Genomic DNA, 13,289 nt, shown 5'->3' with positions numbered 1-13,289 from the left:
TGTCGGACCCAACCCCGTCAGCTTTAAGCTGAGGGCTGACAGAGCTACTTGACATGGGACAAAGGTGAGCTAAGCATGTATAAGTGCACCACTAAACACAATGCAATCTCAATCCAATATCCTCTTCTTTAGGCTTTTCCCTTTAGGGGTGGCCACAGTGTTTAGCTGCCTCCATCGCGCTCTATCCCTTGTGTCCTCTGTTACACCAACTGTCCTCATGTCCCCCTTCACAACATCACTGTGAAATAAAGCAAACTCTATTCACTGCATCAAATCGATATCGTAAATATAAATTGCATCTCTCTCCTTGTCCCTTATTTCATGAATGAGTGTCGAGGAGGTGAATTAAGATATCAGCTGTGCGGCTTCCTGGATGAAATCCAAAGTATGAGCAGGAGAAGTGGAGTATTGATCGGAGGTGGGATTAACAAGCCCGGCATGCAGCTAAATTAGTAACAGCCATGAAGAACCAAAGAGGAGAGGAAGAAAAAAACAACAACACCACCCACGTAATGCAGCAGGTAAAGATGACATATTGTTCTTAAGCAATGAAGTCTATTTTTCTTTTTCTGAGAAGCAATAAGGAGAGTTTGTAATTTAGTTGACCTGTCACAGTTCACTTCCATCATTCATCACGTGGCAGTTTAAAGATGTCATACCATACAGTACTGCATAACAACTGTAAGAAAAGCATTGCTGGCCAATGCCTAATCAGTACGTAGAGGTGTTGGGTGTTCAATTCCAAAATCAAACATCTGAGAGTCCAGCAGCTGCAGTTGCGTTTCAATCAGGACCCAGTTTGCTGCAGTGATATGACTCATCTTCCCTCCTGTTCTCCACCCATGTCCCCTGCTTGGCCCATTGTCTGCACCTCACCATTGTTTACATCTCTGCTACTATACTTCCTCATCTCGCCTTCCTCCCCATTTCATTTCCTTGGAGGTGTCTGGCAGCGTGTACACACACACACACATTATTGCAGGACGTTTTCTGAACTAATGGGGGTCACATTAGCCTGGCAGGAAACACAATGCCATTATGGAAATGCTCATTCAATTACTGGGCAATGAATAAACACCCTCTCTGTCATTTTTGACTCTTTGTGTTTGAGTTGGGCTAATGGCTGCAAGGCACGACTGTTATCTTCTCCGGGGCGTCTTATCTGCAGCTCAACAATATGTTTAAGGTCACTTAAGTGATGGGTTGATTGTCGGGTTGCTGTGGTTTGAGAATGTTTCACTGAGAAATGATGCTCAAATCACAGTGATAATCTTCTTTAATTCCACTACCAGTACCAACGCAATTCAAATATTATATGGAGAGAGATTTCATTGAGCTGGAAATATGAGAAAATAAACATGCAAGATACAAACTGTATCACTTAACAGTTTAGTACTATTATTATTATTTTAAGAAAAACACTGAAATGATTAACCTTTAGAACACAGAATATGGGCCGCTTTTGTCCATGACTATGTTAAAACTCAAATACAGAGGCTTTGTGCAATATAGAGAAATTTAGAAATATGTCACAGTTCAAAGTTTGCTTGGCTTGAACAAAAATAAAAGAAAAACTGTCTATTTTGTGGCTTCTACATAATTATCACTACTGCCTTTTTTGTTTTCATAAATATGCAACATAAAATTAATCATAACTTTGACCCAACGACACATAAGACGACAAAAAAACGTGAAAAGCCTGAAGATGTGACCTATAAACACACATAAGAACTTAACCAAGGGTGCGCCTGCGGCACAGATCCGTGCCGTGTGATCTGTGTCGCACTTAGGGTTACAAATATTATCAAAATAGTTGATGATTAATTCAGCAAATGGATTTATAATCTCTTAATCTTCGCAGCCCTACATGTTGGACTAAATGTTTTAAACCCAGCTCAATAATGCATTTAAAATATAAGATAAGTTATCACTTACTCACTCTCACTCATCTTCTACTGCTTTTTTCCTCAACATGGTGGTTGCAATGGGTGCCAGATCATCACTTATGGTCTATTTAGAGTGTCCAATTAACTTCTCCAGTGCTCCAGTCTTTCATAAGTTTTTGGACTATGTGAGGAAGCTGGAAAAAACCCACATGAACATGGGGAGGACATGCAAACTCCATGCAGAAAAGCCCTCAGTCAGACTGGGTCGCGGACCTGGGTCTTTACGCTGCAAGGCAACAGTGCTAGCCACTCCTCAGTACTTTTATCTTTCAAGCGTATACAACACTATTGCACATTCACATAACATGGCCGTGTTAAAGGTGACATCAGCTGAAGAGTCAATGAAATCCCCATACATACTATTGACACAAGAGCATAGGAACAAAGTCACACATCCTTCTGAGTTATGAAGAATCTCTGCTGCTGCTGCTGCTGCTGCTGCTGCTTCTTGGTTGATTGTATAACATCATTGCAGTCAGAAACAATGCAGCCCCATGGGATTATATTATGCAAAGAAGAATCTCTACTTCACTGTATAGAGTTTACTCAAAATCAATCCCCTGCCTTCAAGGGTTTTTTCTATTTTTGTCTGTGTTTTCAAGATCCCTACAAAACACAAACACACACACAAATGCCTCACAAAAGACGACCCCAACAAAACAAATAAGAAATAAAGAACATCTCAGCTAAGCTCAGTGGCTGATGGCAAGGTATGTACAAGAGCTAGAACACCGTCAAGTTGAGACATGCACGCATTTGGGTTGGGGGACTTCATTCCGCCGAGTTGCCTCACTGAGTGATATTAGGCTGACAGAGACACAATGCCTGTGGAGTCCGTCAAAAAAAATTACCTCATCTTTTTTTGCTTTGATTCGCCATGTCCTAAAGTGGAACTCAAGGCAATGCTCACTCAACTCAAGTGACAGAGCCAAATCGTATTTTAGTTCCCATCATCTCCCCATCAAGTTATGTGGCGTGGGTTGTGCGATGCATGTCATCTGGCTGTCACGTTATTCCTCCATTCTGAGAAGGTGAGGTGGGGGTCAAAAACATACAGAACCTGTCCTTAATGAACGCCTACAGCTTTTTGGATGATACTTTTTTCATCAAGGTGAAATTTGTAGATTTATCAGAACATTTGTGCGGATTCATCACTTTCAAACCAATGCAGAGAGACTTTGCCGTGTTAAGAGTGTCGACGCCTCCCTTCATCCCAGCCATGATCCACAATTTGGGTCACTTGTCCATGAAGCCCGAAGCTCGTCATGTGCCACAAAGACTAGCAGAAGAGAGAAGAAGAGGGCGGTTGGTTGCTCTGTTCAGGGGAGGAGGAGACGTGAGGGGGGAGTTACTGGGCTGGGTTCCTGTGGCTTAGCAAGGCAAATCCTCTCTAATCCTTCAACTAGTCCCATGGTGCTGTTTACTGTATGTAGGTAAAGCTGTTATGAACACAGACCAAGCCCGCTCTGCTAACTTGTAAGCACCATCCTACGTCTGCTACTCCATGCTGTATGTTTGCTGACCCTGTTTACCTGTTCTTGTCTTTTAAAGAGGACTAAGGAGGACACTCCCTCGACGAGTCCCCTTGAGAAAGATCATCATTAGACAGTTGGAGAACAATGAGGGGGCAAGACAAACGAGATGAAAATAACACTGCAGGAGAGCAGTTGAGAAAACAGACAAAACAAACAAATCCTTTGTCAGAATACTTTTACAAAAAAAGCAAGATCTGGGTGAACATTAATTCTTGTATAGGATATTACATTTTAATGACGAGTCGAAACTTGTCTTTAGACGCCAGGTCAACTGGTTCTTGGCACCGTGCATCACACTATCTGGGAATCTTCTTCGTCAACAATATCTGCACTAAAGAGTGGAGCCATAAAGCAACATAATGGGAAAATGTATTTCTTGGAATTCATTTTCATCAATTTTCATCTAGATTCCAAGAAAAACGCCACCACACAAGGCAACAGATCACGGTCCTATCCGCTCAATCGAATGGCTTTCGCATCAATTACAGAATCATCCTTTCTCACTCAATGTCACTTCTCCCACTCTCTAACAATTTATGCTTTTTAAACACCACACTTAACACACTCAGCATTACAAACGTCCACAATACTAAAAACTACAGCCAGCAAAAGACTTTTTACTGAAGAAAAACTGAATACCTTGGTGTTTTTATCATACTGCTGAGCTGAAACGGTTTTGTCTCTCCTTACATTTAGAATAATTAAATGTTTTCTCAAGCAAATAAAACAACTTACTTAGTAAATACGTGTGTAAATGCAATATTTATAGTGTGGAAATTACTTTTTGCATATTTAAAGTGTATTGAGACAGTAAATGCACAATAACGGTCCAAATTTCACTTATATGCTCTGTTAAACAGTTTCCTTCCACTTCTTTCTACCAACCATGCACAAGCAGACTAAACACAAGTTGGTTCTTTTATCACACACTTTATATTTAACCAATATACATGTTTACACTAGATATATACACTGGGTAACATGATTAACTAAACTCTCAGTTATTTTCTCCATTAATTGATTAGTCATTTGTTCCATAAAAATGCTAAAAAATAATTTGGTAAATAATTTGAGCTGGTGTTTTCCAAACCTTAAAATGAGGACATTCTTAAATGTTTTGTTCGTTTCCACAAACCAAAGAGATTCATTACTTTCATACAAAAAGGAGAAAACAGTAAACAATATACTCACATTCAAAACGCTGAAATTAAACATGTTTTTATTTTATAAAATTAAATGCTCCAACCAAATCGTTTCATAGATTATAGCAGCTGCGGATTCATTTTTAGTCATTAACAAATCATCAATTAATCACTGCAGCACTAATATAAGTGTGTCTGTCTCTTGAGACAGTGCTACCAAAATGAGTCACTGAGTCAAGAAATGAGGAATCAGGGAGTTTTTGATACAAATTAAAAACATTAAAATTCACAACAGGAACTTCTACGACGTCTCGAGTTCAAGTGGAGGTTTGAATATAGATCAGCACAAGTCAAATTACAAAGGCTGATTTAAGACTCCAGCAGTGATGGTGGTTCCCTCCGGCCCCTTTGATTTAAGTGTCCTCACAAAACCAATGCAAAACAATGTCTGTGGCAAAAATGCGATATCAATTTTTCACTGGCTACCACTGGCTTTATTATGGAACAAATGAGAACCATTAATCAGTCAGGAGGGATCAGTGATAGAAATGTAGTGCTTAAAAACCACACAAGCTGCGTGGAATCACTTGGAGCCGGTCAGTGCTCCACCGTGCCACCAATTTACCTTCATATTATAGAAGGTCAAACAGCATCAGCTCACTGTAAAGCAGTTTGTACGATTGTCCTGAGAAACAGCTCAGTTATGGAAAAAAAAAAAAACAGCAGCGGCTTAACACTCACATTTATTTTCCACAAAGTGTGTTTTCAGGAAACACTCTGCCTGGCAACAAGTCAGAAGTGATGTTCGTAATTTAGTGTTTGTATTCCTCAGGGTAGCACAGGGGTTCTCAGCTCTGCCTGAGAGCTGTTTGTGAGTGCGAGTGTGTGTGTGTGTGTGTGCGCATTAATGAGGATGCAGAAATAGATGAGATAGTTGCAGCTGTGAAATCACTGCACAGACTTTCACAGCAGAATCTGGGCCATGCAGAACTGTGTCACGGCCATGTTGATGCAACATCATCCCTTTGCTTATCAGCAAACAAACAAACTAAAAAAAAGCATCCAAAGAATGAAAACACATAGTTGACACTTGCAGAAAACGCAGATATGGAAATAGTTTTATTAGAAGTTAACTAATTCAATTAGTTTCTTTTCTTTTTTTTAAAACCCTGTGCATGTAATCGCTTATGACGAACGGTTCACTTTTATCAACATGAATCTCAATGCAGTAATCAATTGGTTACAGCAAGCATTTAGTGATAATGGCAGGGTGAAAGATTAATCAAAACCGTGTATAATTTGATCATGAGTCATCATTCAAGGTCTGTGTGCGTGCACTATCACTGCCATCCCTTTATATCAGTGATGGATGTGTGACACTTTCCTATGAAGTTTAAAACTTTATTTGTGGAACATACTTTGTACAGGTTAGTGCAATTCAATGACTGACAAGTTGATTCAAAATGTGATTCGAGGCTGATGCAACACAAGAAATACAAATATTAAAACTGATCGCAAATATTGAAAGACAGGTAATTATTCAACGGTGTAACAGGATTAGCCATATGCCTTGAGGCTCAGTCTGATGACTCACTTCATTAAATCTACCTTTCTCTCAAAGCTTACTAGATGCTGAGGAGTGACATTTCTACACTCATATCAACACTGACCGTGGTTAACATTTAAACAGGGTAAACAAGCTCATCGTCGACAGGCTACAAACTTATCCAGATTGAATGTCTTGCATGTTTGTTGTTTACACTACATAAATTAAACAGTAGTGTGAGTCTTCAGTGCCCACACTGCACTTACTGTTGACCTTATATTGCCATGGAACCTACAAATGTTCCTATAATGTCCCTGCAGGGACTACTTCCACTCTATAGCTACCTGTATATGTGTGTTTGTGTGAATGTGTGTGTTCTGGGACACAGACATGGCTGATTTACGTCATGTTTAATGTAAAGCTGAAATCAGATACCACCAGGTAGAAACACAAGTAGAGTTAAACAATTTACAAGGCACGAAACCCCGTGTTAAAGCAGAATTACAGTGAGCCTTCACCCACATTGCACCTGCTCCTACTACCAAAACAGCATCTTTTAAAAACAATATAAACAAACAAACAAACAATTTGCAAAACCGCGGGGTTTTCCGAGCTGCACGCAAACGCAACACTTTACAAACATTAAAGCTTCATGAGGAAACGACTTTATCCGGTCACATGAAAACAAACACACACGCCGGCTGAAGTGTTTCTGGGGCGACGAGCACCGACCTTCATCATCACTATACTCACTTTCAGAAGGACATGATGTGACGAGTCCGCTTCACATGCTCGCAAACATCTTCGGGTTCAGCGTTTGGAAGTGAGTCTTCGTCAGGAGGGCACCACCACTAACTAACGGCGACTGTGCTCGCTCACACACACACTCACTCACTCACTCACTCCAACACACACACTTCTCTGATACAGACAAACATGCGGAGTCATTTGACCTTCTCCCAATAGAAACTACCATCGGCGAGACGTGGGATAGGGGAGGAGCGGACCATACCAAGCTGGCGTCCTAGCATGGAGAGGGGGTGAGTCGCCATAACTGGGATATTCATTTATTTATTTATTTGTTTGTTTGTTTATTTACTTATTTATTTATTTATTTATTTATTTATTTATTTATGGACAGTGTACATTAATATATTCACACACACTGTACGATTGAGATGAGATTATCAACTAACATTTCAGTATTTTTATGTATAGCCTACAATTGCTATTATTTAAACAATTTTTAACATTATACACTGTACTCTCTTAAGTAGCAATTAATTGCTCCCTTTGTGACCCTATAGTACGGTGGCCCTGAGTGCGACACACTACAATTGCAAAAACACAACAACATTGACAAAACGCTAAAACATTAATGTTGTAGGGTTTTCTTCTTTATGTTTAAGTGTTTTATTTATGTTATAGCGTTATCTTAATAATGTTGTAGCGTTTTCTTAATGTTGTAGTGTTTTCTTCTTTATATTTTAGCGTTTTCTTAATGTTTTAGTGTTTTCTTCTTTATGTTTTAGCGTTTTCTTAATGTTTTAGCATTTTCTTAATGTTTTAGCATTTTCTTCATAATGTTTTAGTGTTTTCTTCATAATGTTTTAGCGTTTTCTTAATGTTGTAGTGTTTTCTTCTTTATGTTTTAGCGTTTTCTTAATGTTTTAGCATTTTCTTCATAATTTTTTTAGCGTTTTCTTAATGTTGTAGTGTTTTCTTCTTTATGTTTTAGCGTTTTCTTAATGTTTTAGCGTTTTCTTCATAATGTTTTAGCGTTTTCTTCATAATGTTTTAGCATTTTCTTAATGTTATAGTGTTTTCTTCTTTATGTTTTAGTGTTTTCTTGATGTTGCAGTGTTTTGTGTTTTGTTGTGTTTGGCACTCCGGGGCCATCATATTATAGTTTATCACTTCACAATAAATGCTGAAAGGAGACAGTACTGCACAGTTACAGAGAGTCCCTGCCTGACTATTAAAGAAATAAATGACAGTTGGGGCAAAAAAAGGCAAAGAAATCAATAATAAAGCATAGAGAGTTGAGAGAAAATTGACCATTTAAAAGGCCCATCAAACACACAGTGTATGTTTAATAGAGTATATTGGCATATTACAATAATGCAGGTAAAAGGATACTCATTTTACCCACTTAAACAGTGTAAGTCGTTTGCCCCACGGAGATGCTGGAGCTACATCTCCTCTCATTACTAGTGGAATATACTGTAGTGGCAAATGTGGATCATTAAATTAAATAATAAAATAGGTCACTACACTGAGTTACTTAATTGGCCAAATGGCACACTTTTATGTCCATGAACAGGCACTGCATTAGTTACCCACTTCACTATGGAATATACTTTCTGTAAAGATGCACCAGTATCATTCTACAAATTCACAGTCAAGTCATGGCAGTGATTAAAAAAACGTTTTGCTTTATTTTAGTAAAGAGGTAAAGTATGTATGAGAAGAAAATAGTAAAGACATTAAAGTGGTTGCTTGCATTTAACATTTATATTATGATATAATTTATGTACTGTGCGGTTTTATGACCCAGTATTTGTGTGCGGTTGCTGGCCAAATGATGCCCAAGGTCACATGGAGACTGCTAAGCCTATGGCTGTATTGACAACACGAGGACTTCATGCCCACTGAGTTGGAAACTGCATTTCTCAAGTATAAATGAAGACTTGTTACTGTATTGATTGATGGTGCACTTCAGCAGTGAGGGGCGAAAATCGATGCGCGCTGCATGGAGTCTGAAGACTGAGGCTGAAGACTGATGCCTGTGATGCCTACGATGCCTACCCTCCTGAACACCCCAGAGCTCACACATAAATATATGGAGACAGGGCATTTCCTGAGAAATGACTTGTTTTTGTTAAAACAGGGAACAGGGGCCTATTTTTTATCTCTATTTTTTCGCATTGTATCATTTATAAGGCAGGAAAATGCCCAGTAAGACATTAGCGATCATAAATGCACAAATAGATGACGTGCTGTGTATTGCTTGTAACGTTAAATTGAGATTAATGGTTATAGTGAACGTTTACTGTAACTCCATGCCTCCTGGAATGATACTATTAGTTCATATCTGGTGGGGACTATTGGGGGCTATATGTAGTGAAGATGTTTGGCAAAATAGAGATAGATTATTCATTGATTTTTCACAGATTCTTCAGCTTTGTAAACGGCTGATAATTACATATGTATGTAAGTTTACATGTTTTTTTTGTTTTTTTTTTACTTTTTAATGATCAGCATCAATCATAAAGAAATCCAAATTTGTCAACCTGTCCTTTGCAAAACATTTTTTTGTGAATGAGCATCACCTGCAGTTCATGTGCATTTTAGAACTGTTCACTGACTTCTGTGATGAAAATGAAAATTAATTTACAATAGTTTTGTACTCTGACTGTAAAGTCCAAAACATAAATGGTCTGTATTCATATAGCACTTTTGTAGTCTTGATGACCATTTAAAGCTGCTTTACACTACACTTTTGCCATCCACCGATTCACACCCATTCAAACACATACAGCGCATCTTATGTGCAGCACATTTTTCTATCACACATCTTTCATACCCATTTACATGCTGCCAGCACAGCCGTCAGGAGGGAGCAACGTGGGCTTAAGTGTCCTGAAGTGATAACCAAAAGTGTTTTTATTGGGTTTTTGCAAAAATGACCAGGGAAAGAAATCATCTGACTGATAAAATATTTTAATTTCAAGTGTAACCTTTTTGTTTTTGAGGCTGATTGTAGTTGTTTTTATTAAAATCATCTTATGATCCACTCTCTGTGTCTCCTGATCCCCCCACAGGCTTTGAACCACTCGTTTGGGAACCACTTGTCTTGACCAAAATGATACATCAACAGACAAAATGTATAGACCCACCCAGATTTTCATCTCACATGGCTGGAGATCACAGCCCGCCACATGGACCCAGCAGTTATTCCTTGGGCTTTGGATCATCACACCACCATTCAGTCAGGATTTAATAAAGAAAAGGCAACATTTTGTGAGATACGAACGCCCCAGCACTATTTAGTGATGGCCTTCAGTGATATAGATATCTCATTGCGGAAATGTCACCCAGTTAACATGCTCTATGTGACAAAACAGATAACACAAACAGGAAATGGCTTTTTACCCACCTGCCATGTTATCTCAATTATGATTTGATTTAATGTGCACGAGGTAAAGCCCCCTCCATGTGAGTCCTTTCTTTTAATGGAATCACCTTTCAGCATTTGAAAGGAAATACGAGCATTGCTTCAAAAGTAGCAGAAACTGGACAGGGTGAAACAGGGGCAGAGGCATGTGAAGCATGTCAAAATAATAGGTTAGATTTTACACTCAGACTGTGCTCTGCTCTTCTTTTTTTTTAGTGACTGCTGCCTCCAGAAATGGCACTAATGGCAAAGATGGTGTAAAGGTGACCTGGCACTGAAGGAATGGCCTTTCCATGCACCAGGAGTGTGAAGATGCTGTGTGTGACTTCAGGGCACATGTTGGTGCTGAGCACGATCTCATTTAATATAGTACAGTACTTAAAAGAACATTTTCTTCCCTCTCTGTTGAGCTGAAGAACAAGGTCACATCACGAACAGTCACTACAATATCATTTTTTTATTGTTAACTACTAGTTTTACTGAGAAATATCACAATATTATAGATGTAGGGCATATTTTACGTCACTGTAAGGAAAGACTATTTTTATTTTACATCTGATTACCTGAGTGTCATTGTAATTACAATAGAACATCCAGCACACTTTAAATCCTTAAGCAGATTGTGTAGGAATGATATAAACTTTTTCACGAGGTATGCTACATGAAATAAAAAGAAAGGTACATGTATTTTCTTTTCTTTCTTTCTTAAAAAAAAAAAAAAAAAAAAAAAAGCAATCATGTGAAAGTGCAATCACTGCTGAAATCTCTGGATTTGATTTTGCACTTTGTCAGAGATGGATGAAGCCCTGATCTGTGTTTTAGTGAACCAGGGGACAAACAACAACAACAAGTATGTCAAGGACATCATGACTCATCATCAGTTTTCTGTTACTATGTTACTGAATCTATATTTGATGAGGACAGACAACAGACTTGTGTGTTTTGCAAAGACCGTCCACTCTCAATGTAATGCAACCATCTTGGCAGTGAACAAGTCACAGCATTAGAAAATGAAAGCAACATGAATGGAATCATGAGTTTTAACAAACAGACACTTAAGAAGTTTGGTGACTTCACATGCATGCACAAGATTTTGCAGTACAGCTCTATCTAGAGTGCTGAGATGTGACGCCGTAAACTCATTCCACCAGGAAACTTCAACAAATCCAAAAGCTTATGTGTGGCATTTGAAAAAAAATAAGCTGTTGCACATTGGTCATGATATCACCACCACATCAGCAGAAACTGGCATGACAACAGACTTTTTGGGTGGAGGGGCAGGATATACTGAATATTATACGTCACGTTTAGACTGACAGGCCTAAAACTAGTCCAAGGCCAAAGTTGTCTGTCTGTCTGTTTATTTGTTTGCTTGTTTGTTTGAATGGCATCCATAAACTGTTGTGGGAAACTACAGTTGTCTTATTAGACCATCCTTCTCTCAGTTCTAATTATGTGGAGCTGGAACATAAGCAAGACGCTGAGAAGACCCTGCATCATTAGGTTTAATCAACCTCGGATACCCTGAAACAAAAACAACACACACGCACATACACACGCACACACACACACAGCTGACAGTTGTTCAATACCTGACATTCATCATTTTGGTCCAGCCAGGCTTTTTAATTACCGCAATGAATTCCCTACATGGCTCCAGTCACCAGTCACCTGCTATCTAAACAAGGTTTATTGTTGAGGCTGTGCTTTGTTGAGACACCATTTAATGGATAAATGTCAACGTAGTCTGTCATTGTGGTGAATATTAAAGGTAAACACATAGAATAGGAACAAAAATCCAGTTTCATAGTGGCTTCATGATGACATGCTTCTCATATCTTGGCCATGAAACTTGAATAGGCCTATTTCTTCTTAAGCCATTAAACTTTATTAACTGACCCACTTTGCAACAAGTGCTGCCTGTGTGGAAGTGTACATGAATGCTGCTAAATATTATCAGTATGTCACGGTGTCACCGCCCCTAAGGGTGGCATGGTGGCGCAGTGGTTAGTAGTGGTGGTTAGCACTGTTGCCTCACAGCAAGAAGGTGCTGGGTTCAATTCCTGGTCTGGGACCTTTCTGTGTGGAGTTTGCATATTCTCCCCATGTCTGCGTGGGTTTCCCCTGGGCTCTCCAGTTTCCTCCCACCATCAAAACATGTTAGTTACATTCGGTCAGGTTGGTCCCTTGTGGCGGCGCGCTCAGTCGCAGCGGCTCTCTGATCAACCCTCCATCTGACCTCGACATCTCGTTGTACAATACCAGTATAATGACAATAAAGATGCTTTACTTTCCTTCCTCCTTCCTGAAAGACCCTCATCAGCACATTTTGGCATGCAACACATGTATGACTGCATAAAAACAGCAATTTGCATGTATTAGTCATTTGTAAACAGCTGCCCTGTCCAGCACAAGTGCATGATGAGGGTTTGATTGGCTGCTCTAAGAGGAACCAGGGGACACGCAATCACAGCCCCGGTTTCTAATTGTCTTCATCTCTTTCTAGATGCAGTTTACAGTTCCATTTGTTAAGTCTATGACCTCCAGTTTGTATTAGGGCCGTAATTCATTTGAATGTGTGCGACGTCAAAACAGTCTAAGGTGGCTACCCTTAATTGGTTTGTGGGATACAGCGACCCATGCAGGCCAGTAGTGGTACTCCCATAATCCTGTATGCACCTTGCAAAAACAGTCAGAAAGGAGGTTACTATTTGAAATGAACGACCAATAAACACATACAATTAAAAGTATATAATTTCGCAGTAGTTTGTACAACAAAACAGTAATCATAATAGTTTGTGCCACACACAAATTATATGACACTGGAAATACTAATAAAAAATAGAACACTTTTTTGAATCAGTTAAAAGACAAATAATATCGTACACTCGCTCCCGTGGTAGGGGATACATATATATGAAAAAACAACAACAACAAAAACCC

The 13,289-nt window shown here is 39.1% G+C and overlaps 1 protein-coding gene and 1 long non-coding RNA gene across 2 annotated transcripts in view; one reads left to right on the top strand and one right to left on the bottom strand.

The window, feature by feature from the left end:
* oxr1a (oxidation resistance 1a) overlaps positions 1-7,073 on the bottom strand; it is a 125,209-nt gene extending 118,136 nt beyond the window's left edge. Inside the window, exon 1 of the mRNA XM_058646912.1 lies at positions 6,923-7,073. The gene's annotated coding sequence lies outside the window, so the exon portion shown is untranslated. The remainder of the gene's footprint in view (positions 1-6,922) is intronic.
* LOC131470871 (uncharacterized) lies at positions 6,854-10,997 on the top strand. The gene is made up of 3 exons (XR_009241956.1): positions 6,854-6,992; positions 7,136-7,209; positions 10,563-10,997. It is a non-coding gene; the product is annotated as an uncharacterized LOC131470871 (long non-coding RNA).
* Positions 10,998-13,289: the final 2,292 nt, after the last annotated feature.

Source organism: Solea solea, chromosome 13 (genome assembly GCF_958295425.1).
Source record: "Solea solea chromosome 13, fSolSol10.1, whole genome shotgun sequence".
NCBI lineage: Eukaryota > Metazoa > Chordata > Actinopteri > Pleuronectiformes > Soleidae > Solea > Solea solea.
The sequence above is the reverse complement of the archived record's forward strand: the minus strand, read 5'-3'. Positions and strand labels throughout refer to the sequence as shown.